Below are 27169 nucleotides of genomic sequence, written 5' to 3'. Positions count from 1 at the left end.
GACCATTGTTAAAAGTAAAATAAGCAAGAAAATTGCCAAATCTAACATATGGAAGTGAAGCATTGTGGGGTAAAGACTCAGTCATAATTAGGGCTCCTGGTTTTATGGTATTTTTTTATCATTTCCGTCTGTATGTATCCATATTTATTTTTTGCCCACTTTGAGGTCGATTCCGATTCGGGAAACGAATCCGTACAATGATTCGTATTCCTAGCCGTTTCCGTACGAATCGTACGAATCTGTCCGAATCGCATAGTACGATCCGTTGCGAGAAAATACGTCTGAATCATTGCGAACCGTACGAAAATGAACGGTAAATCCGTACGACATCAACCCGCACAGTGAATCGTATGATTCGTAAAATGCCGTACGACCCGCCAAGTACGACCCGGACTGGGGAATGAGTACGCAATTCGTACGGTAAACGTCACATATGAGCAAATCGTACGGAGGGCAACACTATCACATACGCACCGTACCCCTAAAATCAAGGGGTGTACGCACGGGGTGTATGCACCATTCACCTACGACCTTGGATTGTACGAACCGTACCCCTACGGTCCGTACACCTACGATCATGGGGTGTACGCACTGGGACATACGCAACGTACCCCTCAAATCCAGGGGTGTACGCACCGTACCCCAATGTACCGTACCCCTGCAATCATGGGGTGTACGCACCGTACCCGGGGAGGTCCGTTTCATATGCATTTCGAGGCGAAATCTGCTTTTACGGACGTTTTAAGCTCCCATAGAAAAAGAGTTGTACGTAGTGTTGTCGATACAATTCGTACTTGCTGGGTCGGAAAATGCACCTTCGATCCGTACGGACATCGCGTACTGCGCGTTCCGAATGCGATTCGTACAGATTAGTGAGTCGTATGGTTTTCGGTACGATTCGTACGGAGAACTGCTTTGGGTACACATCGTACTACATCGTACGTACGGGTACGGTTCTGCATACGATTTGTATGGGAAAAAAGCTCCGTACGGCTATTCGGAGGGCATTTCACCGAATCGGAATCGGCTCCTTTATCTGTATTTACCCATATTTATTTTGTGCTTTGCGGATAAATGAAGCTGTAAAACTGTTCATTTCCATATTTATATAACTGATTGGCGCAGACTCATACTTTAATATCTGTCTGTTTTATCTATTTCAGCTGCCAAATATTATATATCAAAACATCCACTGGTAAACATTAGCATTATACCACAAATGTAGTATTATTTAATGAAATTGCATTCAGTTTTTTTAATTTCCCTTGCTGTGCATCTGCTCAGCTGTTGGCTTATAATTCATGAAAGACAGCAGAGTCCCTTAAAAAAACAATTTTCAGTTTTTATTCACTTTTAAAAATAAATGCAGACAGAAAACACATTGTTTTCTGTCTGTATTTATCTGTAAAAATCCGTAAAAACGGAAAACCAGGAGCCTTAGTCATAATTAACAATGCAGTTCCAAAAATCTATAACACCCTCTTTTTAATTCCACATAATGCATCACTCGCGCAGAACGGATGGAATTGGGGTTAACTAATCAGGCAGTTGCACAAAAAGGCCAATTTGTTAAAGTGAGGAAAAGGATAAAAATGGATCCTGCAAATCAAATGTCCAAATTATTGTGGCAGGAAATACATTTAAATTGGAAAGCCCAGGCGTGGAAATACCTATTTACGTCATTGGTGGAATATTCAGTAAACTTGGTCTGGGAAATGCCAATCACCTTGAACTCATTTGAAAAAGTTATCAATAGCACAGCAAAACATTTATCACTTCTCTTGGATAAAGATACCTTTTCAAAAAGAAAACATGCATGGCCGCTAATGAATGGCTATACCAAGGTAAAAGTCCAACCGTACCTTGAAATTCCTTGGTCTGTGAAGTACAAATAAATATTTATAAAAGCTCACTTTGGAGTATTTCCGGGCACATATCACCTAATGCCATGGTTGAGTACAGAGGGACCAACGACCTGTAGCTTATGTAAACTTGGTGAAGAGAACATTATGCACCTCCTTTGTGCTTGTCCAGAAATGAAGTTGAAAGAATATCTATATTTCAGAGACATTTTAATGTTCGTGGAATAAGGAGTTGCAGACAAGCTTTGATAAGATGCCTCCATAATTTTAACTTCGGCTTTTGTAAAGTTCTTAACGCGACTGGGAATTAAGTTAGATTACCAAAAACGAATATAATGTAATGGAGGATGTAAATAATATGTAAACGTGAAGCCCAAAGTTTTTATTATTGATTTTATAATTGGATTTTATAAGTAAGAATTACTGCATATATATTGTAAGATTTTAATTAATCAAACAATAAACTTTTTCATTCAAGTCCTCTAGACAGTGCTGCTTGCTGTTTCACTGGTCTTATTGGCAATTCCTCATTCTTAGTCCTGTAGCCAGTGCTGCTAGCTGCTTTTCTGGTCCTAGTGGTAATTTCTCATTCTTAGTCCTTTAGGCAGTTTTGCAGCTCCTTCTCTCGTCACAGCGGTAATTCCTCATCCTCAGTCCTCTAGGCCATGCTGCAGCTGCATCTCTGTTCCGAGTGGTAATTCCTCATTCTTAGTCCTCTAGACCACAGCTTTCCAAACTTTTCATGTTGGTGACACACTTTTTGGAGATGCGTCATTTTGTGACACAGTAAGGCAGTGTAGCGAGCAAGCCCGAACCACCTAAAGGAAGTTCGGGTGGGGGGGGGGGGGGGGGAGGGAAGGTTCGCCCCCGGAAGAACACTTTGAAATAAAATTGGGCAAATGGTTTCCCTCTGTCTTTATCCCTCCGTCTGTCTCCATCCCTCTGTCGCCCCCTCCCTCTCTCTCCCTCTGTCTGTCTCCCTCTGTCTTTCGCACTCTGTCTGTTGTCCTCCCTCTGTCTACGTCCCTCTGTCTCCGTCCCTCTGTCTCCCTCCCCCTCTGTCTCCCTCCCCCTCTGCCTCCCTCTCCCTCTGTCTCCCTCTCTCTGTCTCTCTCCCTCTATCTGTCTCCCTCTTCTTCCCTCTGTCTCCCCCGGACTCCCTACCTCTGTCTCACTCTGCCTCCCCCCCTCTGTCCCCCTCTCTCTCCCTCTCTCTATCTGTCTCCCTCTCTCTCTGTCTTCTCCCGCTCCCTCCCTCTCTCACCCTCTGTCTCCCTCCCTCTCCCTCTCTGTCTCTTTGCCTGTCTCAGTCTCTGCCTCTGTCTGTCCCTACCTCTACATGTCTGTCTGTCCTTGTCTCCCTCCCTCTGACTCCCTCTGTCTCCCTCCCTCTCCCTCTCTGTCTCTCTGCCTCTCTGCCTCGGTCTGTCTCAGTCTCTGCCTCTATCTGTCTGTCCCTGTCTCTATCTGTCTGTCAGTCCCTGTCTCTCGCTCTTTCCCTGTCTCCCTCCCTCTGTCTCCTTCTCCATCTCTCTGTTTCTGCCTCTATCTGTCTGCCCCTGTCCCCTTCTCTGCCTCTATCTGTCTCTGTCTGTCCCTGTCTCTGTCTGTCCCTGTCTCTGTCTGTCCCTGTCTCTGTCTCTCTCTGTCTCTTCCCGCTCCCTCCCTCTGTCACCCTCAGTCTCCCTATCTCTCTCTCGCTCTGTCTTCCTCCCTCTCCGTCTCTTTGCCTCCCTCTCTGCCTATCTCAGTCTCTGCCTCTATCTGTCTGTCCCTGTCTCTGCCTCTACCTGTCTGTCTGCCCCGGTCTCACCCTCTCTGTCCCCCCCTTTCTCTCTCCCTCTGTCTCCCTCACTCTTCCTCTCTGTCTCTCTGCCTCTCTGTCTGTCTCAGTCTCTGCCTCTATCTGTCTGTCCCTGACTCTGCCTCTCTGTCTGCCTGTCCCTGTCTCTGTATGTCTCCCTCTCCCTCCCTCTGTCTCCCTCTCCATCTCTCTGTCTCTGTCTCTCTCTGCCTCTATCTGTCTGCCCCTATCCCTGTCTCTGCCTCTATCCGTCTCTGTCTGCCCCTGTCTCTGTCTGTCTCTGTCTCTGTCTGTCTCTGTCTCCGTCTCCATCTCTGTCTGTCCCTGTCTCCTTACCTCTGCCTCCCTCTCTCTCTCCCTCTGTCTCCCTCCCTCTCCGTCTCTCTGCCTCTGTTTCTGTCTGTGTCAGTCTCTGCCTCTTTCTGTCTGTCTGTCCCTGTCTCTGTCCGTCCCTGTCCCCCTATCCGTCTGTCTGTCTCTGCCTCTATCTGTCTCTCTCTGTCCCTGTCTGTCTCAGTCTCCATCTGTCTGTCTCAGTCTCCCTCCCTCTGTCTTTCTGTCTCCCTCCCTCCCTCTGTCTCTCTGCCTCCCTCCCTCTGTCTCCCTCCCGCTCTCTCCTTCTCTCGATCTCCCTCCCCCTCTCTTTCCCTCCCTCTCTCTCCCCCCTCTCTCTCTCCCTCTCCCTCTCTCTGTCTCCCTCTCTCTCTCTGTCCCTCTGTCTCCGTCCCTCTGTCTCCGTCCCTCTGTCTGTCTCCCTCTGTCTGTCTCCCTCTGTCTGTCTCCCTCTGTCTGTCTCCCTCTCTCTGTATCCCTCTCTCTGTATCCCTCTCTCTGTCTCCTTCTCTCTCTCTCACTCGACTCGCTCTCTCTCTGTCTCCATCTCTCTCTGTCTCCCTCTCTCTCTGTCTCCCTCTCTCTCTGTCTCCCACGGTTTACCTCTCGCTGTCTCCCTCCACCTGTCTGTCTCCCTCCCCCTGTCTGTCTCCCTCCCCCTGTCTGTCTCCCTCCCCCGTCTGTCTCCCTCCCTCAGTCTGTCGCCCTCTGCCTCCCTCTCTGCCTCCCTCTCTGTCTCCCTCCCTCTGTCTCCCTCCCTCTGTCTCCCTCCCTCTGTCTCCCTTCCTCATTTCCCTCCCTCTGTCTCCCTCCCTCTGTTTCCCTCCTTCTGTTTTCCTCCCTCTGTCGCCCTCCTCACTCTGTCTCCCTCTGTCTGTCGCCCGCTGCCTCCCTCCCTCTGTCTCCCTCCCTCTGTCTTCCTCCCTCTGTCTGTCACCCTCTGTCACCTCACCCCAGCTTCCCGGGCACACACACAGCCGCACCCAAGCACTTCACAGGTCTTTAAAAGACCATAGAGCAGAGTGTCTAGGAATGCATCTTAATTAGCAAAAGTTATGTGCTAAGTGCCTGCGACACACCCAACATTTGCAGGTGACACAGTACTGTGTCGGGACACACAGTTTGGAAAGTTCTGCTCTAGACAGTGCTGCAGCTGCATTTTGGGTCCCAGTGGTAATTCCAAATTTTAAGTCTTCTACACGCTGCTTTAGCTGCTTCTCTGGCCCTAGTCGTAATTCCTCATTCTTAGTCCGCTAGGCGGTACTGCTAGCTGCTTCTCTGGTCCTGTCAGTGATTCCCCATTCTACCTCCTCTAGACAATGCTGCTTGCTGCATCTCTGGTCTCATCAGTAATTCCTCATTCTTAGTCCTCTAGGCAGTACCGCAGCTGTGTCTCTGTTCATACATCCACAACACTCCAAACCACAACACATAGATAAAGGACATTGCCATTTACAATGTCAATAGCGCTAACTCTGACAAACGTTAGACCTATTGTATTGAAAATGCTTGTTGTTTTTTTTTGGCAGGGTAGCAGTCATTTAAAGATTGGGTAATAATCTAGGGTCTGGTTCGCAAAGCCATTTGCACACTGAAGTTGTATTACGTGTGCAAATGATTTGTGTTATGGTTGTGATCTCTAGATTTGTGTTCCCAAAATGTTAGTTTACATTCACAAAATATTTTAATCAGACGAAATGTTACCTGTGCACAAATACTTCTCAGGGATAGGGTATTGACATTTCTGAGGCAACAATGAGTTGCCAAGTCAATGTACACCCACAAAACTGCAAGTTTGTGGATCTTCAACTTTTCAAAGACACAGTTACACGGTCTGAGATTCACTCTTGTCCAGGGCAAAAAGAAATCTGCATCCATGGTGGAAATGCAAACGAAGATGGTGGGGGTGTATATGAAGGGGTTTCTACACAAGGGAAAAATGTCAACATTTTAAAATGCAATTGCAATTTTGTATTACCTGTACACATGCCTAAAGATACAATGCATATATTTACACATGCATAAATGGAATTTAATTGTAATTAATTAAATATTTCTATTTATTTATTGGTATTTATTTTGAATTAATTGTTAATTAATTTTCAATTGCTAATTAATTGTTAATTGTAATTAATTTGTATTAATAGGTAATGAATTTTAATAGTTATTTTTTATTTGTATTTTTAATTGATTAATTATTATATGACATTAAATTGGTAATTACTTTTAAATAATTTTTTATTGGTATTAATATTTTAATTTATTTTTATTAATATATGAAGTATTTAATTTCTCTACTGTTGCACTCTTTGGAGTGGGAATAGTAATTTTTACCCCTACGCTATCCAACGCTTTCCCTACTGTTGCACTCACTGGAGTGGGAATAGTAATTTTTACCCCTACGCTATCCAACGCTTTCCATACTGTTGTACTCACTGGCGTGGTAATAGTAAATTTTACTCTCCCGCTATCCTACGGTAAAAATATTGTATATTTTTTATTAATATTATGTTAATATATATATATATATATGTTTTGAAAAATAAAATTGTATGTTTTTTTAAAACTTAAATTAATTATTTAATAATTGTAAGGTTATTTAAGTGTTTTTAAGTATATTTTAAGTAAATATTTTTAATATTTCATTAATTTTAAAAAAATCAAGACATTTTGAAAAAAATCGATATTTTGACTAAGTATATTTTTGAAAACTATATTTTTTAATCAATATTTTTGTACTTACCTGTTTGTAGATAGGAATTCGATATTTTTGCATTCTATATTTTTTCTTCTATATTTTGGTAAATCTATATTTGTGAATTTGATATTATGTCAGTGATCCAGTTTGCGATTAGGTCCCTATAACATTTTGACCACATAAGGTAACCATGCCAAATTTTCATCCTTTTCTTAAAGCATCATGGGGGTTCTAAAGGTACTGAGAGTTTGTGGATTCACCTGGAGGAAACCCAGAAATTAGCCAAAATAGAGCAACATTTGTGTTTTTTGGGGAACAATGGGAAAAAGTGCTGCAAATGAAAGCATCTGTTTTTTCCCTGAAAATATTATCAACAAAGGGGTTGTGGGGCTGAAATCACCATTTTCCCAGATTTCAGGGTCTGACAGACGTTTGTCAGAAAACCAAACTTTTTTACACAGCTTTGGCATTTTACTGCGACATAGCCTATTTTTGCTATTTTTTGTGTTTTCAACCTTATTTGGTAGGAAAGCAATAATGGATCCTGGAAAACTATACATTTTAGAAGAGTTGACAAAATTCTGAATTCAGCAAGGGGTCATTTGTGTAGATCCTTCAAGGATTCTTTATAGAAACTAACACTTAAAAATAGGAAAAATTGAAAGTGAGTTGAAAAAAACAGCCATTTGTGCCAAAGTTTTCACCTCTGATTTCTTCTAATTATGACAGATGTTTGAAAGCAATATACCGTTACATTTGCTGGACCTTTCTGGGTGTGGGGATATAGAGGACTAGTAGGTTCACCAAGAACCCGACAAACCCAGATCCAATAACTGAGCAGTGTCTTGCAATGGTTTTTTATTATATAGCAATTCGTTTGGGAAAATATATACAGTGAAAAAAATGGGGTGAAAGACACCTATGTATTTCTGAAATTGGAACGAAATATAGAATTTAGAAACAGTAGCTGTATGCACATTTCCCGAAATTGTGAGTACCCCTATTAGCATGAGAATTATAGGGCATTTTCAAAGTGACTTCTTTTTTACACATTGTCTTTCATTTGGAAGGCAGAAATGCAACAAAAGTCAATAGGTAATAGTAGTTTTCCGGTTCCAGATCAGAGTGAGCGCGGACTGAGCGGAGAGGAGTGGGAGCGGTCTGCGGCTGGCGGTTTTCCCGGCTTGTTTTCCCAGGATTGCTGCTGACGGATGAGAGGCTGGTTGCGGCTGCACACAGTTTGCAGCCTCTGCTCCTGCTCCCGCTTCTGCTTCGGCAGCTTGTGGTCTCTCGGCTTGATACCCCGGACGGCCGCGGATTCCTGTGGGTGTTGCGGGTGCTCGGATTGCCGCGGCTGATCACGGTTCGCTTCCGCTCCCGCTTTGCACCCACAATTACGGCCAACAATGGGATTCCAATGCTAAAAAAAACTGTGAGTACAAGCCGGAGTAGGAGTTGGGCTGGAGTTGAGCAGTGTTGTGCTGCGCTGCGGTGTTATCTCTTGCACTGCACCTACAGGGCAACCAGGTTGGTGCTACGCTTGTTGCTGGAAATAGTGCAAACCTTAGGAGATACTTTCAATTCTCGTTACAATAATTAATTTTCAAGGCTGGCAAAATTAGTGCTAATAGTGCTAATAGTACCTATCTTGCCATTGACCTGGGTACATTTTTAACATTTAACATTTAATATATTGCTAAGTTTAATATAATTAACAAACAAACATTACTGGAAAAAACACAGAGACTTCTTACGATTGGCAGCGCAGCAGCACAAGCGCACATAGGAGCTGAGGAACAGAGGAGTAGGAGCCGGAGCTGGGTTAGAGAGTCAGAGGACAACGGAGGAGGAGTTACGTACTGTTGCCGCTGTTGCCGCGCTGTGAGCACCTGTGAACGGCTGAGCCGCTGAGACCGCTGAACTGTTGAAGCCGCGGCGAGCCATAAGAGCCGTGGGAGCCGCTACCCGCGCATGGTGCCGGGTGAGAGAAGCTGCGAGCAACGAGCGCAGCAAGGGCGCTACGAGCCCTGGCTACAGGCCCTGGCTACAGGCTACAGATGAGCCGGCAGGCTGGCAGGTGCCGGACTGTAATCGTGGGCACGACCACAGCAGCAGCAGCTATTAGGGCTGTGTCCTTCTGTAAGCGGGAGCGTACGAGAGCAGAGAGCAGAGAGCTGCGGTGAGTTTCGAACAGGGGACATAAATGCTGATAGGGGGCATTCCTGTCGGCGAGCCGTGGGGAGCTGCATTAAGGTAGCAGTTGCAGTTGCAGTGTGGCACACAGGAACTTCTGGAGTAGTGTACCGTGTAGTCCCGGGTGCCAGACGGGGGTCGGCGTGCTGCTGAATCGCCCAGGTGCCGGGAGTGGCGGTGTGTGGGATCTAAGAGGTACTCTGACTCCCGTCGCCTGACCAGTGAGGATCATTGAGGAAACTTCCGTGGAGTGGAGAGTGGGAGTGGTAGTGGCACACTCTGTGGGATTGAATATTTGGAACCTGTCTCGCCCTCCCTGCAATTGGTGGTGAATTTGTCAAACCTGCACGAATTCAAGATCTTGAGCACACGAACTCGAGAGAGTGAAGGAGGAGGTCTGTTGTGCGAAGTGGTCTTTGTGTGTCTAACGATGATGAGGTCCGGTCGCCAGCGTGGGGGTCCACAAAACTCTAAGCAAATTAAAAAGACAGAGGAGATAACAGAGATAACAGAAGCTCCTAAGGAAGCATCAACCCGACTGAGCAGGGATAAGGATAATGGAGAACAGGAGGCAAATATGCTAATTAATAATAGAAGTGCCTGTACAGAGGAGAATCTGTGCACCCCAGCGAGGAAAAAGCCTCTTCCGTCTTTCTTAGTAAAGACTCCTGTCACATGAGGTCTCCATGTGTGGCGCAGTCATCTATAAAGAGCTTTTTCTTTAAGTACCATCAAACTCAGTCAAATAATCACAAAGATAATCATAAAAGGAAGTCCTCCGAAAAGGAAGATCCCAGTGGGGGGGTTAGTGAATGTTCATTGTCCTCTCCTTTGCCTTCCCCGCTGTGTAAAAAAGAGAAAATAAGTAGCTCAGTTAGTGATCTGACCCAACCTATGTTGCCTGAAAAATTGGATGCTGCAGTGGTTAATCAGACCAGGAGGACAATAGGCGAAGAAGCTGTAACAGATAAAGTATTGGCACCTGTCCTCGCACCCCCTTCCCATCCTTTAATTATAGCAGGTCTTTTACAGGCTCAAGTGCAAATTCATGTCTGTGACCCTGTAGCTCAGGTGGCGACTCGGTTGGCCGATGATCTAGAAATTACCAGTCAAGGGTTGGACTATAAAGGGGGGTCTAGAGTGTGTGATTTGTCTCCTTGTATGTCTAGGAACGAAAATAAACATGATAATTTGCATGACCTAGGAGCTGAGGTATGTACCGAAGTTGGAAAGTTAGCTCTCAAGGACGGACCCAGTGAACCACTTGTAGTTACAGAGAGCATACTACCTAGCCCAATTAGTTGTTCAGTTAAAGGTGATAAAGTTAGTTTTTTTAACCAGGACCACTCAAGTATAATAATGGAAAATAGCCTTAATATCGATACATCATCATTCGATCACGGCGATGGCAGTTCTGATAAGATTACTAAAACACATAAACAACGTAGCTTAGACCTTATAGGGCAGTCTAAATCAGTGAATATATTGTTATTATCTAAAGCAGAGGTTGACCCTGAGACATCCCCAGGTGACTCAAAAAGGAGTGAGCTTAGCACGGAGCAGGGTTTATGGGATTGCCTTTTACACACCATGGGCTCAATTACTAATGTGCTTAATTTCCACTCAGACAAATTGGATGTTCAGGTGGATATTTTAAACACACTAGCATCCCATGTGGCGGGTATTGATACCAAACTCTTACATCTGACTAACTTGATTATGAAGGTACAAGCAGATAAGGATAGTCAATGTATAACCTGTACCTGTGCACAGTTGATTGATAAGATCTCTGATTTGCCCTTAATAGTAAGTTCCATGGTGCAAGAAGTTAAACTGCTGTCGGATAGAAATGTGCAAGCTAGTAATAAAATCGTTGATCCATTAACCCCTTGCATGCTGATGACGGAACGGTTCCGTCATCAGCGTCGGTGCTCCGGTGCTGATGACGGAACATTTCCGTCATGAGTCAATTTGATTTATGACCCTTTAGCACTGCAGCGAAATTCGCGCAGCACTGAAGGGGTTAAATAATTTAAGCAGATTAATTGACGCTGATAAATTGCCACATGTAAAGGATGATAGCAACACACAAGTAACTGAGATCCCTCATCCGAAAATTGAATGTGATATAATTAATGATAGCTTGGTAATGGAAGGTGTGACTAGTGTTTTTTCAAGGTCAATCAATGATTCAAGTAGTACGAAATTGTCACGCTCAAAACAACGCCAAGATCCAAGCGGCCCATTAAAACCAGCAAACCTTTAGAAAAGGGCTAGGAAAAGGTTAAGGAAAGCTCACAATAAGAAAGCACATTAATTAAAATCTATTAGTAAGAAAGTGAGTGATGAACCTAAACTTTTGAAAGTAAGGGATTCTGAAATGAAATCATATTTCCCGATTTTTGGGCCCAATAAGAACTCGGGATTTAAGGTAAAGGTAAATCAAATAACGGAGTGTGGCATTGAAAAACTAGGGGACGTAGATCACAAATTTAGTTCTGGCCTCATAGGTGAAGTTCCGATAATAATAAAAGAAAAAGAATCTGACCATTCGATAAGTGTGGAAGTAAATAGTGCGCAATCTAGTCACATTGAGAAATTAGTGGACTCTAATGGTCAAGTGGGTAGTATGAGCAATGAATTGGGGTCTGAATTAAGCCGGAAACCAAGTAATGAAGTAGTGGTCGACCAAGGTGTACAAAATAATAATGTTAATCAGAATTTAGTGAATTACATTCATCAGCAAGGTGTTAATAGAGCCGATCAAGTGGTCCTCTGTGGGACACAAGAGCAATCAATAAAGGAAGTTAAATGGGTCAATCTGCTGACGGAAAGGGTTTCTGCGCCCGTTAAGGATAATTCATGCCCGCCAGTTATAATTGTAAAAGATAATATTGAGCATTTAAATTTGTCGACCGATATGAGGAATGTAGCCTTCAGTCCCCAATACACTTCTAGAGGCCCACATGATATTTTAAACCGCGGTAACATCCTGAAATTATTACATGCTATTATAGACCTTAAAGATGTGGTAACGAATCATCTGGAAGTTGTGGAGTTTAAGAAAGAAAGTGAAAATTGTGACAGGGAAATAACAGTTACAACTTGGTTAAATATGGAAATTTTTGATAAAATAATGGCGAACGGTAGCGTATTTGAGAAATGGGGCATTAAAGTTTGGCGAGCCCAAGCATCTTGCTACCCGATGTTGCTAATTCCAGATGAACCAAAAGGGGTTGATAAAAAATTAGCTATGGCTACTAAAAAAACGGATGACAAAAGAAGAGCCATAGTAGAACAGGCTAGAGTTTTAAAAAATGCGTCAGGCGCATCTAAGGAATTGAACTTAGCATATGACATCAAGATAAGGAGCAGCCAATCCGGTCGGCGAACTTGTGAGGAGTTGAAGAATGTCCCAGAGTTAGTAGATGATTGGAGTTGGCATCCAGGAATTTTAACAAAACATAATTTGGAAACGAAGGATTGATGTCTATCAAATCCTTTGACTCTCTGTTCCTGGAACACCAGTGGCTTAAAATCATTAATCGAAGACCAATATGTAATTGATTTTTTGAAGGCTTTTAGTATATTAATGTTTCAGGAAACTTGGACTACATCAAAAGAACCTTTTATAGGTTATGTGGAATATTGTAATGTCGCAACACGAGAAGCCAACTCAGGTCGGCCATGTGGTGGTCTTTCTATGTATATATCATCAAAACTAAAAGCGTCTCACTTTGAAATTGACCTTCATGTAAAATGGCTACAGTGTGTTAAACTAATAGCAAGTCACTCGATTATTCTAATAAATGTGTATTTAAGTTGCAAAAAGAAGGTTAGATCCACCCAAATTACTCAGCTATGGGGGATGGTAAAAACATTATACTATGAGCACTTGGATTCAGTATTTATTATTTCAGGTGATTTTAATATGCACTTTGTTGCACTTAAAAAGCAGACAATTGACTTAAAATGGTTAGCTCAATGGACAGACTGTGAATTTAAAAAATATGACTTAAAGATTATGCATGACCTTGATAATACCCCGACTTTTACCAAAGCAGATAGCTCCTCTGTAACGGACTATACTATAATGTCTGAGAAATTATATAAGTTAGTAAAAAGCTATGAGATTGCCCCAAGGATTGAAAATGATCATAATCCACAAGTGATCAATTTTGATATTGATTTAGACAATTTACCAGAAACTAAGAGTCTGGTAAAAGCTCCAACATCCTTTAATCTTAAAAGGTTAACGTGGAATGATAAAACTGAGGATAACATTTTGAGAATGCTTGACTGTTTAATCAAGGATGTCCATGCTGCTTATGATAAAGGTAAATCTATGGTTGACCTATGGGCACATTTGTGTGACGATTTGATAGCTAAATCTGCTAGAAATGAACCCTCCAATGGCATATTGCTAAATCCTAAGAAACCAGGATGGTATAAAAAAGAAAGCTTAATAAAGAAATAAGATCACTGCACCAGAATAAAAATAGGCTATCGCTTCAAACTGCATCGCTTAAAATTAGAGAGTTAAAACAGAGACACAAAAGGGAAATTTGGAGAGCTAAGCAAGCATTTTATGAAACAACATGGGCAAAAGTCCATCATGCTTGTAAATCCAAAGATTTACGGTTATTCTGGAGCATTATTAATGACATCGAGAACGGCAATAATAGAAGCAATAGTGCTAATGTTGATGAAGTGAGTTGGGTGAGCTTCTTCAATAAAAAATAGATACCCAATGTCTAGATAATGATAACTGTTTCAATAAAAGTCCAATTGATATGCATAAAGTAATAGATAGAGGGAGTGAGCGTTATATTCCCCCTCCTCAATGTAGAGTGGATTTGGGGCCGTGGTCACTCGATAAAGTAAAAAAAGCGATAAATAAGATTAGATCCAACGGAGCACCAGGTCCAAATGGTATCCCGAATGCAATATTCAAAGCTGATGTAAGTAACTGGCCGGAGTTGCTAATGCTTCTGTTTAATTAAGTTCTTAAAACAGGTCTTATTCCGCTTTCTTGGCATGGGAGTGTTATTCAACCCACAGGATAATCCGGCTAATTATCGTTTAATTACGCTTACTGATGTATAGGCAAAATTGTTTGCTAGTTGCCTGTTGGAAGAGCTAGAGGCTTGGGCCACAAAGGAAGATCTTATCCCTCATTTTCAAACTGGGTTTAGAAAGGGAGAATCTACCCATACCAATTTGATTTTATTAACATTATTAGGTGAGAGAGCCAAAACCAGGATGCAAAGATTATATGTGTGTTTTATTGATCTAAAAGCCGCTTTTGACTCTGTGCCGCGAAATACTCTCTGGGATAAGTTAAGGAATTGGGGTATTCCGGAATCTCTATTAAAGATGATTATACTTTTATACACCCATACCTGGGTGCAGATCAAAATTGGCGATGGAAAGCATATGACCCGTCGATTGGATACGAATGTGGGATTGAAACAAGGCTGTGTTTTGACTCCTTGCCTTTTTAATCTTTTTATGGCCGACCTGCCAGCTCATTTTAAAAATAGTAATTCACATTCGCCTTTTATTCACGGTCAAGAAATCAAATACCTGCAATATGCAGATGATACCATTTTATTGAGCCAAACAGAAATAGGGTTAAAAAGGTTAATTGACTCTTTTAGTGGTTATGTCACTCAAAATGGACTAACAATTAATACAAAAAAGACAAAAATAATGACTATGGGAAAAGGGAAACAGAGGATTAAGGAGTGGAATATCAATGGCCTGGTAATTAAAAATGTGAAATCGTATAAATATCTTGGGATCACGTTTGACGATGGACTGATATTTAGACAACATTTTAATAACCTTGAAGCCAGGGGCTGCTCTCTTGCCTTTGCTTTCAGGAAATTAAGAGACAAATTATCATGCCCTAATTATGATCATCTGATGAAGGTGATGAGAGCAAAGTTAATTCCATCATTGGACTACTGCTCACTCATCTTTCGGGGCAAAGACGCAAAAGTGCTCGATGATATAGAAATTAGAACTTATAAAGCTGTTTTTAAAATCCCTAAATATATCAGTCGAGCAAACATAAGATTGGAATTTGGATTGCGTCAATCAGCATTTCTGAAGTCCTTAATATCATTAGCCTGTTCGGAGGAAGGATCTTTAGCAAAGCTATGTTGGCTTGAAATTTCAGAAGGGGAATATTAAAAAAATTGGCAGCTGTACCTGACTGAATGCTTATGTAATTTTGATTGCTCTAATTTAGAAGATGAAATGAGGAGTAAAGTAGTTTTTAAAAAGGAAATGAATCAAATGGCTGCTCTACTAATGATTATAGCTGACAAGGAGGAATTAAGGAAAGGAAATAATTTCTGGACAATTGCTAATTCCTTTGGTAAGCTGACGTCTCAACCCTATTTAGCATATCATTTAAAACCAAGGTTTAAGAATAAATTCATGCACTTAAGGTTGGGAAGATATCCGACTAAGGATGGCATACCAAAATGGGAGAATCAATGGTCATCGAGCATTTGCAGGCTTTGTAGGCAAAGTGATGAAACAATAATTCATATAGTAACCTTATGCCCAGTTTTGGCAGATGCTCGGAAGACCATCCTAAAACCGATCTTTAATGAATTAGGAATTAGAACATGTAGACAAGCAATTATTACCTGTTTGAGTGGGGCGAATATTAAACTTACTTATCTTTTTGTTAAGTTTATCATTATTGCAGAGAAGAAACTCAAAGGAGTAGAACGGGTAAATAACTGTATTGCGATATAAAATACGTAAGAAATATAATGTAATGTTAATTGAATGCAAAGTGTTAAGCTAGCTTAAGGGACTGGGAGTATATTTTAATATAGTTGTGCACATTGCACTTTATTATCACTTGCACATGGAACAAAGCTAAAATTTGTATTTGTAACTGCAACTGCCAACAGAAGTCACTTTATGTAAATGCTGCTATAATAGTTCCCGGTGCAATTATAAGGCATTTTAGTAAGTTTTATTTATTTTATTGCATAATATATTACTGTTGCACTTTATTATCGCTTGTACATGAAATACAGCTAAAATTTGTATTCGTAATTGCATCTGCTAACACAAGTCACTTTATGTAAATGCTGCTATAATAGTTTTTGGGGCAATCATAAGGCATTTTAGTTGGTTTTATGGATTTTTAATTATTGCGTAATGTATGAACGCTTTGATGGAATGGTCATTTATCAACGTATTATTGGAGTATCACTTTAAGATGCTAAAAACTCTGTGTATAGTATATGTTTGTTTTATTCGGTTGTTTTTAACTTTCCTTGTTTCTAATGATTTTAATTAATCAACAAATAAATACTTACTTACTTAGTAGTTGCTCTACAATTCTGTGTTGCCCCAAGTCTCCCAATAAGAACGGTACCACACTTGTGTGGGTAGGCCTAGTGCCCGTGACAGGAAACGGCTCAAAATGCAACGTGGACACACTAACGGCCCCATTAAGATGGCGGACGGACCTGCGTCCGTCCGCCACCCCCGAGGAAGAGGGACCGTCCGCATGGGCAGCGGCGGTCCCTCCATGGAAATTAGGATGTGACCGACACCCTGGCAGTCACATCCGCTACCTGTAACATTGCGGTGGATGCTGCTCCAAGCAGCACCCACCGGAAGGTTCAAAAGTGCATGTTGAGGGGAACACTTTGGGGTAGGACATTTGTGCCAGTACGTTGATTCCACGCTAAAACATGTGGACATAAGATGGTCAACTGGGAGGATGCAATTGCGAACAGAGAGCAACCTTCTGCATTTACGCAGTTTCAGTTTTACCGCACGAAGCATGCATTGCGAGACGTGTTGGGTGAGGAGTTAGTAGAACCTATGGGCTCCCCTCCTCTGTCCTTATTACTCCTATCTCAGTCTCCAGTTAAGTTGGTTTCTAAACTGTATGTTTCGGCCTTACAGGCTCAAATATCTCCTTACACGAAAGCTCGATTGGCTTGGAAGGCCGACATTGGGGAGCAGCTTTCGGATGACGTTTAATTTTATTGCTGCGAAGTCATCCGCAAAATCTCTCTCAATGGTAGGCACAGATTGGCGCATTTCAAATTTCTCAAAAGGGTTCACTATACTCCGGAACGATTGCACAGGTATGGGTTGCGTGACTGATTGCTGTGAAAGTTACGAAAGTCCGGGTGCTGGCTTTTACCATTTGGCATGGTTATGTCCTCCGGTGGCGGAGTTCTGGCGTCAAATCTTTGAGACTCTCACTGCCATTGTGAGCTCCCCTATCACGCATGATCCTTTATTGGCATTACTGGGATACACAAAACCCCTTCGTAAACAACTGCGTAAACTGATAGCAATGGGCCTTCTCTTGGCCAAACCCAGGCTTGCCATGAGATGGATGCGAGGGCCTTTACCTACAATGGCCCCAGAACATGGCCTAATTCCTGCTGATGAGGGGTAAATACCCCGAAACACGTGTCCAGGGATGGCGAAGAAAGCGGAGAGAGCAGAGAATCGAAAGAAGATGCATCACGGAACACGAACTACACTTACCACAGTCCTTAGGGGCGATCCCGCTGGTGTGTGAGTAGTGTGCGACCCCACCCCCAATTGTAATGTTAAAGCTCCCTCGAGCAGTTGGCTGAATAGCCTGGGACCCCGCACCTACGCGCCTGAGTGGTACTAAACCTGGCAATATTTGGCAGCCACCGGCAACCCCAGATCATGGCCTAATCCCTGCTGATGAGGGGTAAATACCCCGAAACACGTGTCCAGGGATGGCGAAGAAAGCGAAGATAGCAGAGAATCGAAAGAAGATGCATCGAGGAACACGAACTACACTTACCACAGTCCTTAGGGGCGATCCCGCTGGTGTGTGAGTTGTGTGCGACCCCACCCCCAATTGTAATGTTAAAGCTCCCTCGAGCAGTTGGCTGACGAGCCTGGGACCCCGCACCTACGTGCCTGAGTGGTACTAAACCTGGCAATATTTGGCAGCCACCGGCAACCCCAGAACATGGCCTAATCCCTGCTGATGAGGGGTAAATATCCCGAAACACGTGTCCACGGATGGCGAAGAAAGCGAAGATAGCAGAGAATCGAAAGAAGATGCATCGAGGAACACGAACTACACTTACCACAGTCCTTAGGGGCGATCCCGCTGGTGTGTGAGTTGTGTGCGACCCCACCCCCAATTGTAATGTTAAAGCTCCCTCGAGCAGTTGGCTGACGAGCCTGGGACCCCGCACCTACGCGCCTGAGTGGTACTAAACCTGGCAATATTTGGCAGCCACCGGCAACCCCAGAACATGGCCTAATCCCTGCTGATGAGGGGTAAGTACCCCGAAACACGTGTCCAGGGATGGCGAAGAAAGCGAAGATAGCAGAGAATCGAAAGAAGATGCATCGCGGAACACGAACTACACTTACCACAGTCCTTAGGGGCGATCCCGCTGGTGTGTGAGTAGTGTGCGACCCCACCCCCAATTGTAATATTAAAGCTCCCTCGAGCAGTTGGCTGACGAGCCTGGGACCCTGCACCTACGCGCCTGAGTGGTACTAAACCTGGCAATATTTGGCAGCCACCGGCAACCCCAGAACATGGCCTAATCCCTGCTGATGAGGGGCAAATGCCCCAAAACACGTGTCCAGGGATAGCGAAGAAAGCGAAGATAGCAGAGAATCGAAAGAAGATGCATCGCGGAACATGAACTACACTTACCACAGTCCTTAGGGGCGATCCTGCTGGTGTGTGAGTACTGTGCGACCCCACCCCCAATTGTAATGTTAAAGCTCCCTCGAGCAGTTGGCTGACGAGCCGGGGACCCCGCACCTACGCGCCTGAGTGGTACTAAACCTGGCAATATTTGGCAGCCACCGGCAACCCCAGAACATGGCCTAATCCCTGCTGATGAGGGGTAAATATCCCGAAACACGTGTCCACGGATGGCGAAGAAAGCGAAGATAGCAGAGAATCGAAAGAAGATGCATCGAGGAACACGAACTACACTTACCACAGTCCTTAGGGGCGATCCCGCTGGTGTGTGAGTTGTGTGCGACCCCACCCCCAATTGTAATGTTAAAGCTCCCTCGAGCAGTTGGCTGACGAGCCTGGGACCCCGCACCTACGCGCCTGAGTGGTACTAAACCTGGCAATATTTGGCAGCCACCGGCAACCCCAGAACATGGCCTAATCCCTGCTGATGAGGGGTAAGTACCCCGAAACACGTGTCCAGGGATGGCGAAGAAAGCGAAGATAGCAGAGAATCGAAAGAAGATGCATCGCGGAACACAAACTACACTTACCACAGTCCTTAGGGGCGATCCCGCTGGTGTGTGAGTAGTGTGCGACCCCACCCCCAATTGTAATGTTAAAGCTCCCTCGAGCAGTTGGCTGACGAGCCTGGGACCCCGCATCTACGCGCCTGAGTGGTACTAAACCTGGCAATATTTGGCAGCCACCGGCAACCCCAGAACATGGCCTAATCCCTGCTGATGAGGGGTAAATACCCCGAAACACGTGTCCAGGGATGGCGAAGAAAGCGAAGATAGCAGAGAATCGAAAGAAGATGCATCGCGGAACACGAACTACACTTACCACAGTCCTTAGGGGCGATCCCGCTGGTGTGTGAGTAGTGTGCGACCCCACCCCCAATTGTAATGTTAAAGCTCCCTCGAGCAGTTGGCTGACGAGCCTGGGACCCCGCACCTACGCGCCTGAGTGGTACTAAACCTGGCAATATTTGGCAGCCACCGGCAACCCCAGAACATGGCCTAATCCCTGCTAATGAGGGGTAAATACCCCGAAACACGTGTCCAGGGATGGCTAAGAAAGCGAAGAAAGCAGAGAATCGAAAGAAGATGCATCGCGGAACACAAACTACACTTACCACAGACCTTAGGGGCGATCCCGCTGGTGTGTGAGTTGTGTGCGACCCCACCCCCAATTGTAATGTTAAAGCTCCCTCGAGCAGTTGGGTGACGAGCCTGGGACCCCGCACCTACGCGCCTGAGTGGTACTAAACCTGGCAATATTTGGCAGCCACCGGCAACCGCAGAACATGGCCTAATCCCTGCTGATGAGGGGTAAGTACCCCGAAACACGTGTCCAGGGATGGCGAAGAAAGCGAAGATAGCAGAGAATCGAAAGAAGATGCATCGCGGAACACGAACTACACTTACCACAGTCCTTAGGGGCGATCCCGCTGGTGTGTGAGTAGTGTGCGACCCCACCCCCAATTGTAATGTTAAAGCTCCCTCGAGCAGTTGGCTGACGAGCCTGGGACCCTGCACCTACGCGCCTGAGTGGTACTAAACCTGGCAATATTTGGCAGCCACCGGCAACCCCAGAACATGGCCTAATCCCTGCTGATGAGGGGTAAATACCCCGAAACACGTGTCCAGGGATGGCGAAGAAAGCGAAGATAGCAGAGAATCGAAAGAAGATGCATCGCGGAACACGAACTACACTTACCACAGTCCTTAGGGGCGATCCCGCTGGTGTGTGAGTAGTGTGCGACCCCACCCTCAATTGTAATGTTAAAGCTCCCTCGAGCAGTTGGCTGACGAACCTGGGACCCCGCACCTACGCGCCTGAGTGGTACTAAACCTGGCAATATTTGGCAGCCACCGGCAACCCCAGAACATGGCCTAATCCCTGCTAATGAGGGGTAAATACCCCGAAACACGTGTCCAGGGATGGCGAAGAAAGCGAAGAAAGCAGAGAATCGAAAGAAGATGCATCGCGGAACACAAACTACACTTACCACAGACCTTAGGGGCGATCCCGCTGGTGTGTGAGTAGTGTGCGACCCCACCCCCAATTGTAATGTTAAAGCTCCCTCGAGCAGTTGGCTGACGAGCCTGGGACCCCGCATCTACACGCCTGAGTGGTACTAAACCTGGCAATATTTGGCAGCCACCGGCAACCCCAGAACATGGCCTAATCCCTGATGATGAGGGGTAAATACCCCGAAACACGTGTCCAGGGATGGCGAAGAAAGCAAAGATAGCAGAGAATTGAAAGAAGATGCATCGCGGAACACGAACTACACTTACCACAGTCCTTAGGGGCGATCCCGCTGGTGTGTGAGTAGTGTGCGACCCCACCCCCAATTGTAATGTTAAAGCTCCCTCGACCAGTTGGCTGACAAGCCTGGGACCCCGCACCTACGTGACTGAGTGGTACTAAACCTGGCAATATTTGGCAGCCACCGGCAACCCCAGAACATGGCCTAATCCTTGCTGATGAGGGGTAAATATCCCGAAACACGTGTCCACGGATGGCGAAGAAAGCGAAGATAGCAGAGAATCGAAAGAAGATGCATCGAGGAACACAAACTACACTTACCACAGTCCTTAGGGGCGATCCCGCTGGTGTGCGAGTAGTGTGCGACCCCACCCCTAATTGTAATGTTAAAGCTCCCTCGAGCAGTTGGCTGACGAGCCTGGGACCCGGCACCTACGCGCCTGTGTGGTACTAAACCTGGCAATATTTGGCAGCCACCGGCAACCCCAGAACATGGCCTAATCCCTGCTGATGAGGGGTAAATACCCCGAAACACGTGTCCAGGGATGGCGAAGAAAGCGAAGATAGCAGAGAATCGAAAGAAGATGCATCGCGGAATACGAACTACACTTACCACAGTCCTTAGGGGCGATCCCGCTGGTGTGTGAGTAGTGTGCGACCCCACCCCCAATTGTAATGTTAAAGCTCCCTCGAGCAGTTGGCTGACGAGCCTGGGACCCCGCACCTACGCGCCTGAGTGGTACTAAACCTGGCAATATTTGGCAGCCACCGGCAACCCCAGAACATGGCCTAATCCCTGCTGATGAGGGGTAAATACTCCGAAACACGTGTCCAGGGATGGCGAAGAAAGCGAAGATAGCAGAGAATCGAAAGAAGATGCATCGCGGAACACGAGCTACACTTACCACAGTCCTTAGGGGCGATCCCGCTGGTGTGTCAGTAGTGTGCGACCCCACCCCCAATTGTAATGTTAAAGCTCCCTCGAGCAGTTGGCTGACGAGCCTGGGACCCCGAACCTACGCGCCTGAGTGGTACTAAACCTGGCAATATTTGGCAGCCACCGGCAACCCCAGAACATGGCCTAATCCCTGCTGATGAGGGGTAAATACCCCGAAACACGTGTCCAGGGGTGGCAAAGAAAGCAAAGATAGCAGAGAATCGAAAGAAGATGCATCGCGGAACACAAACTACACTTACCACAGTCCTTAGGGGCGATCCCGCTGGTGTGTGAGTAGTGTGCGACCCCACCCCCAATTGTAATGTTAAAGCTCCCTCAAGCAGTTGGCTGACGAGCCTGGGACCCCGCACCTACGCGCCTGAGTGGTACTAAACCTGGCAATATTTGGCAGCCACCGGCAACCCCAGAACATGGCCTAATCCCTGCTGATGAGGGGTAAATACCCCGAAACACGTGTCTAGGGATGGCGAAGAAAGCGAAGAAAGCAGAGAATCGAAAGAAGATGCATCGCGGAACACGAACTACACTTACCACAGACCTTAGGGGCGATCCCGCTGGTGTGTGAGTAGTGTGCGACCCCACCCCCAATTGATCTAAAAGAAACTTTTCTCTATGGATGTTGCATGAAAGATAAATACACAATTACTCTGCAAAATATTGGTAATAGACTCTTACAAACCATCCACTTTCAAAATAAATGAAAGTAAAACGTCATTTAAAACAATCTGTTTAAGAATTATTGAAGTTCATCAGGACAAGACTCTCTTCAGAATAGAGCTGGCTCTAAGAGGGGCACCCTGAAAGGCAGGGCCCTGGGCCAGAACCCACTTTGCCCATACCTTAAAACATCTCTGCACGAAGCAAGCCTGTATATCCTCTAGATCTCAATTTGACTCATGCTGATGGGTTTCAACTGTACTGTGTCAATCCTGGCTCTCCTGATTTGCTGCACTGTTCGAAGTCATTGATTGGTAGCCTGATTTCCATACTTGTGCTGCATGGTTTATTGTAGCAGAACATGGATCTGGAATAGCATGATAAATTGGCCAAGCAGTGCTGAATTTATGTTGGTGCACTGTGGAATCGAAGTGTGAGCTGCTGCAATCAACCTGTGAAAGCTTCACCTGTCCATGGCTGTTTTTGTAGGTCTGGCTATGTGTGTGTGTGATTTCATATTTTTAGCTCTAACAGTGCATGTACTGTATTTTTTGCATTATTTTGATGGTTTTAGTTTTTTTGTATTGCTTTACAGGTTTTTTTTCTTCTGCTATACTTTCAGGAATTTTTACCACATGGTTTTGTTTGGAGGTATTTTAAGGTGGCATCTTCTACTAGTTTTCAATGACCTCTCATACTTGAAATTGGGAGTTATTTACCACATGTGCTGTATTTTGCATGTAGTAAATATTACGTGTGGTAAATAGCACATTCAATAAATAGCACACGTGGAGTACAGACATGCAGTATTTTGCACATGTGATAAATACCACATGTGATTTTTAAATTGCGATCAGACTGTTCCCGCCAACTGTGAGCCCTGCGGGTGCGGTTTGTGATAGCCAGAAGTTTCATAGGACTGATCAGGACCACACCAACGCCACTGAGGTACTCTTCTAATTGTTTTTTCAGGTTCTCCATTTGTGATTGGCACCCATTTTGACACTTCCAGTTTCTGGCACGCATTTTATGCTTCCTCTACTACAAATAGAAATAGAAGAGGTAAGCACTCATCGCACTGATCCTTACACCAATGACTATGGAAATAGAAATAGGAATGGTCTATCCTCAATCTTTGGCGGTCATTTTGGATAGGTCAGCTTACTTCATTCCTACATACTAGAATAATGGGCTCTCCTTTAATGACATTCTTGCATTGACTACTGGAATCACCTAAAATCATCAGATGCTGCTTCCCCCTACCACTTATGTGGGCACCTCAACTTAATTGGAATATTCTTTCTTTCCTGTCTTAGAAACTAAAATAGGACTGTCTCTGCCATCAAGCCCTTTTATGGATATTGGAGAGGCCATCTTGCAATGCTGTAAACTTTACAGTGTAAAGGCTAAGGAGTGCACCTCGGCCAGGCCATCGCTATACGGGAAGTCGTCAGACTCCTGACTTTTATGGTTTTTCAGGGTACCTATGCCTGCTATTTATTTCTTGGCTACTGCTTCTTTACCCCCTCTATTTAGAGTGTGCACCTCTACTTCAACCATGTCTCCACCGCTATCAATGACCTAACATCAGCATGTCGCAACGCACCGCTAACGCCTCTGACCTCCTTGCTCAGTTAGGCCTGAATGCTTATAAGATCATCTACCCCCCAACTTATTGTTGAAATCAAAAAAGACCTACAAGCACAATCTCCTCAAACGCTGTCCAGAAACACTTATATCGGACACATTTACTACCTCTAAGGTCTCTGTGGTGACTGACCTCATTTTCTACACTAACAGAAGAGCCCAGTGGAGAAAGACTCTAACTTCTATGCTGAGTACCAAGCTACTGGCCAAAACTCCGCATGGTTTCCGCTTAACCACGTCACCCATCCCTTAAGGCCGAGTTGACCATCTCCTTATATACTAATGGGAACGTCCTTATTCAAGCCATGGACAGAAATCTCAAACGTTTGGACAATATCTATATGAGGATTAAAAACACTCTTAATAACTCTATATATTCACCCTCTGCATCGTACACCTCTACTTCTTTCAATTCTATATCTCAAGAACTACCTATGGGCTTACCCGCTATAATGGCACTGTCTGCACCTTATGCCTATTCTGCCTACTCGGCTGAGCCCAGGTGTCTACCTGTATTCTGATCGGATTGCTCCAACAACTCTTAGCACGCACACCACAATCACTGACATACTGATAATTCCTGCACTTGGCTCTGGGAGCACCGATCCGAGTACCTTCCACCCAGAGGTTGCTCCTAGGAATTCTCCTCTTCCCCCCCTGCGAATGTCTAATGTCGCGTCACCGGCCATACACACTGGTCGACCCGTTAGCGCCAACGAGATAAGGGTTATGCATCATAACCCCTGCACTTCTAACCATGATAACCCTATTTCTCTTCCCCCAGTTTAAGGGACTCCAACCGTCAGGGCGCTGGACCTAGCTGCTGGTCCATCTCCACATTACCCTTTAACACCTATTTCTGCCTCATGTCCTTCTCCTATTGCCTGTTTTGAAACCAACATGCCGACTACCAAATCCTACCCTGGTTTGGCGCAGCACCCTCTTGCATCACTTCTTGCTGATAGTCTATGCTTGGCTGATGTCAAATCCACGCTCAAGCGGAACTCTAGCCCCTCTTGTAACTGCAGTAAGGGTCCTACTGTACCTTCCAGTTCCCTACAAACTTCAGGTTCCCACCCTGCATCTTTTACTGGGGCTGCAGAGTAGTGCTTTAATGGGCCTTACCTGCAGGAGAAGTTCGCTGAACTCAAGCATGATCTCCTGATTGTCAAAGAGTTCGTGCAGTCTTTTCTAGATTTCTCCATGAAGATGGAGAGAATAGGGAATCTACAACCTCCACTTGTGAATGTGCATTGCACCAAACCTGGAGTCTGCCGAGACGGGGACGAAGAATCCCTTTCCCGATCCCCATTTAGTTCCATGTGGATCTCTAGGCCTCTGCATAACCATCACTACAGACCTCGTAGGTTTCAGCCTCAGCTGTCGGTTGAAGACATCTGCTCTCTTTTATTCTCGCGTAGAAGTTCGAGGTCTTACGTCTCCTCTAACTCGATTATTAACAACCCCACTATTTCCCCTGACCCTAACAGGGAACCCAAGGTTAACACTAGATCTGTTAATAAGGAAAACCTACTCCAAATAATTACTGCTGATATTGAAGAGATTAACACCTCCCCTCACATTAATTCTATGCTGCTCAATTGCAGATCGGCTGTGAAACATGCTGCTGACATTTCTGGACTCATCTTAGAAAAGATTTGGACGTATTTATGGTTCAATGATGCCTCCCCTGTTCTCGACATTTTAGTAACAACTGACTATGTCATTATCCAATGTGATCGGCCAGGGAAAATGGGGGGTGGCATTGCCTGCATTCATCGCTCCAGCCTAACCATAAAGCAATCTCAGAAGGCTCTGCCATCTTCCTGTGAGCTACTAATGAAATACATTTGGAACAAGGGCAAGATTGTCTGTGTGCTCCACACGATTTACCATCCTCCTGGTGACAATTTGATCTTCATATAGCAAATCATGGAGCTTATTAGCTCATGTTCTGATTAACCATAGCATATCTTCCTTGGAGACTTTAACCTCCATTGGAATGACACCAATGATCTTTTAGTCAGCTTCTTTAAGACTTTCCTCTCCGAACTCAACTTCTCTCAATTCTATAAGGGACCCAACCACAACAAAGGCGCCACCCTTGACCTCATGATTGCTAGAGACAATCTCATTCAAATGAAGGACATCCTACCTTGCAACTGGATGGATCATCATCAAATTGCCTTCCACATACTGGAAAAGACCACTAGCAGAAAGGGACAACCTCTTAAAGCGAAACAATGGTCTTGTAACGTAAGAGACGCAAACATCAATGCTCTTACTTCCACCACCATAAATAGACTTCAGCCTCCCCCTAACATGACTAACCTGGATGATCTTTCTGATCATTACATTAGCACTTTGACTAATATCCTTGACACCATTGCACCAAAACATTTTAAAAGGATTCCTCTCAAACAATACAAACCTTGTTTTAATGGTTCCCTAAATGACGAACGCCGCAAACTTAGGCTTTTAGAGAGGTCCTGGAGAAGGGAGCTTTCCACCACCAGCCTCTATAATAAAAAAATCCGCATTGCCAAAACTGACCATTTCAGGGTGCAACTGGACGGTGCCAAAAACAGACACAAGATGCTATTTGAAATCATCAAACAGCAAGCAAAGCACACTTCCTACCCAAACCTGTCCTCCGTGACTCCACTTTCTACCGGGGTGGAATTCACAGCGCACTTCTCTTAAAAAGCTAGGAAAATTGAACTGGAGCTCCAACCTGTCACTCCCATGGTGTCACCCCAAATCCTCAACACATCTCCAGAGGAGCTGGTGGTTCCCTCGGCAATCTCCTTTTTTCTCGGTTCTTCTCCCAAGAATGACGCCTCTTGGAATTTCTTTATCCTGCCAGATTACACAGAATTACTCCACGAGATGGCAACCCAAAATCCGGCCAATCACTTCAATGATCCACTTCCTGCAAAAAATGTTAAAGACCTCAACTTGGCTATTCTACCGCTTTGGTCGCGGATTATTCATGAAT

The sequence above is a fragment of the Lissotriton helveticus genome, chromosome 5_1 (assembly GCF_964261635.1).
Source record: "Lissotriton helveticus chromosome 5_1, aLisHel1.1, whole genome shotgun sequence".
Lineage (NCBI taxonomy): Eukaryota > Metazoa > Chordata > Amphibia > Caudata > Salamandridae > Lissotriton > Lissotriton helveticus.
This window is presented reverse-complemented; position numbering follows the sequence as displayed.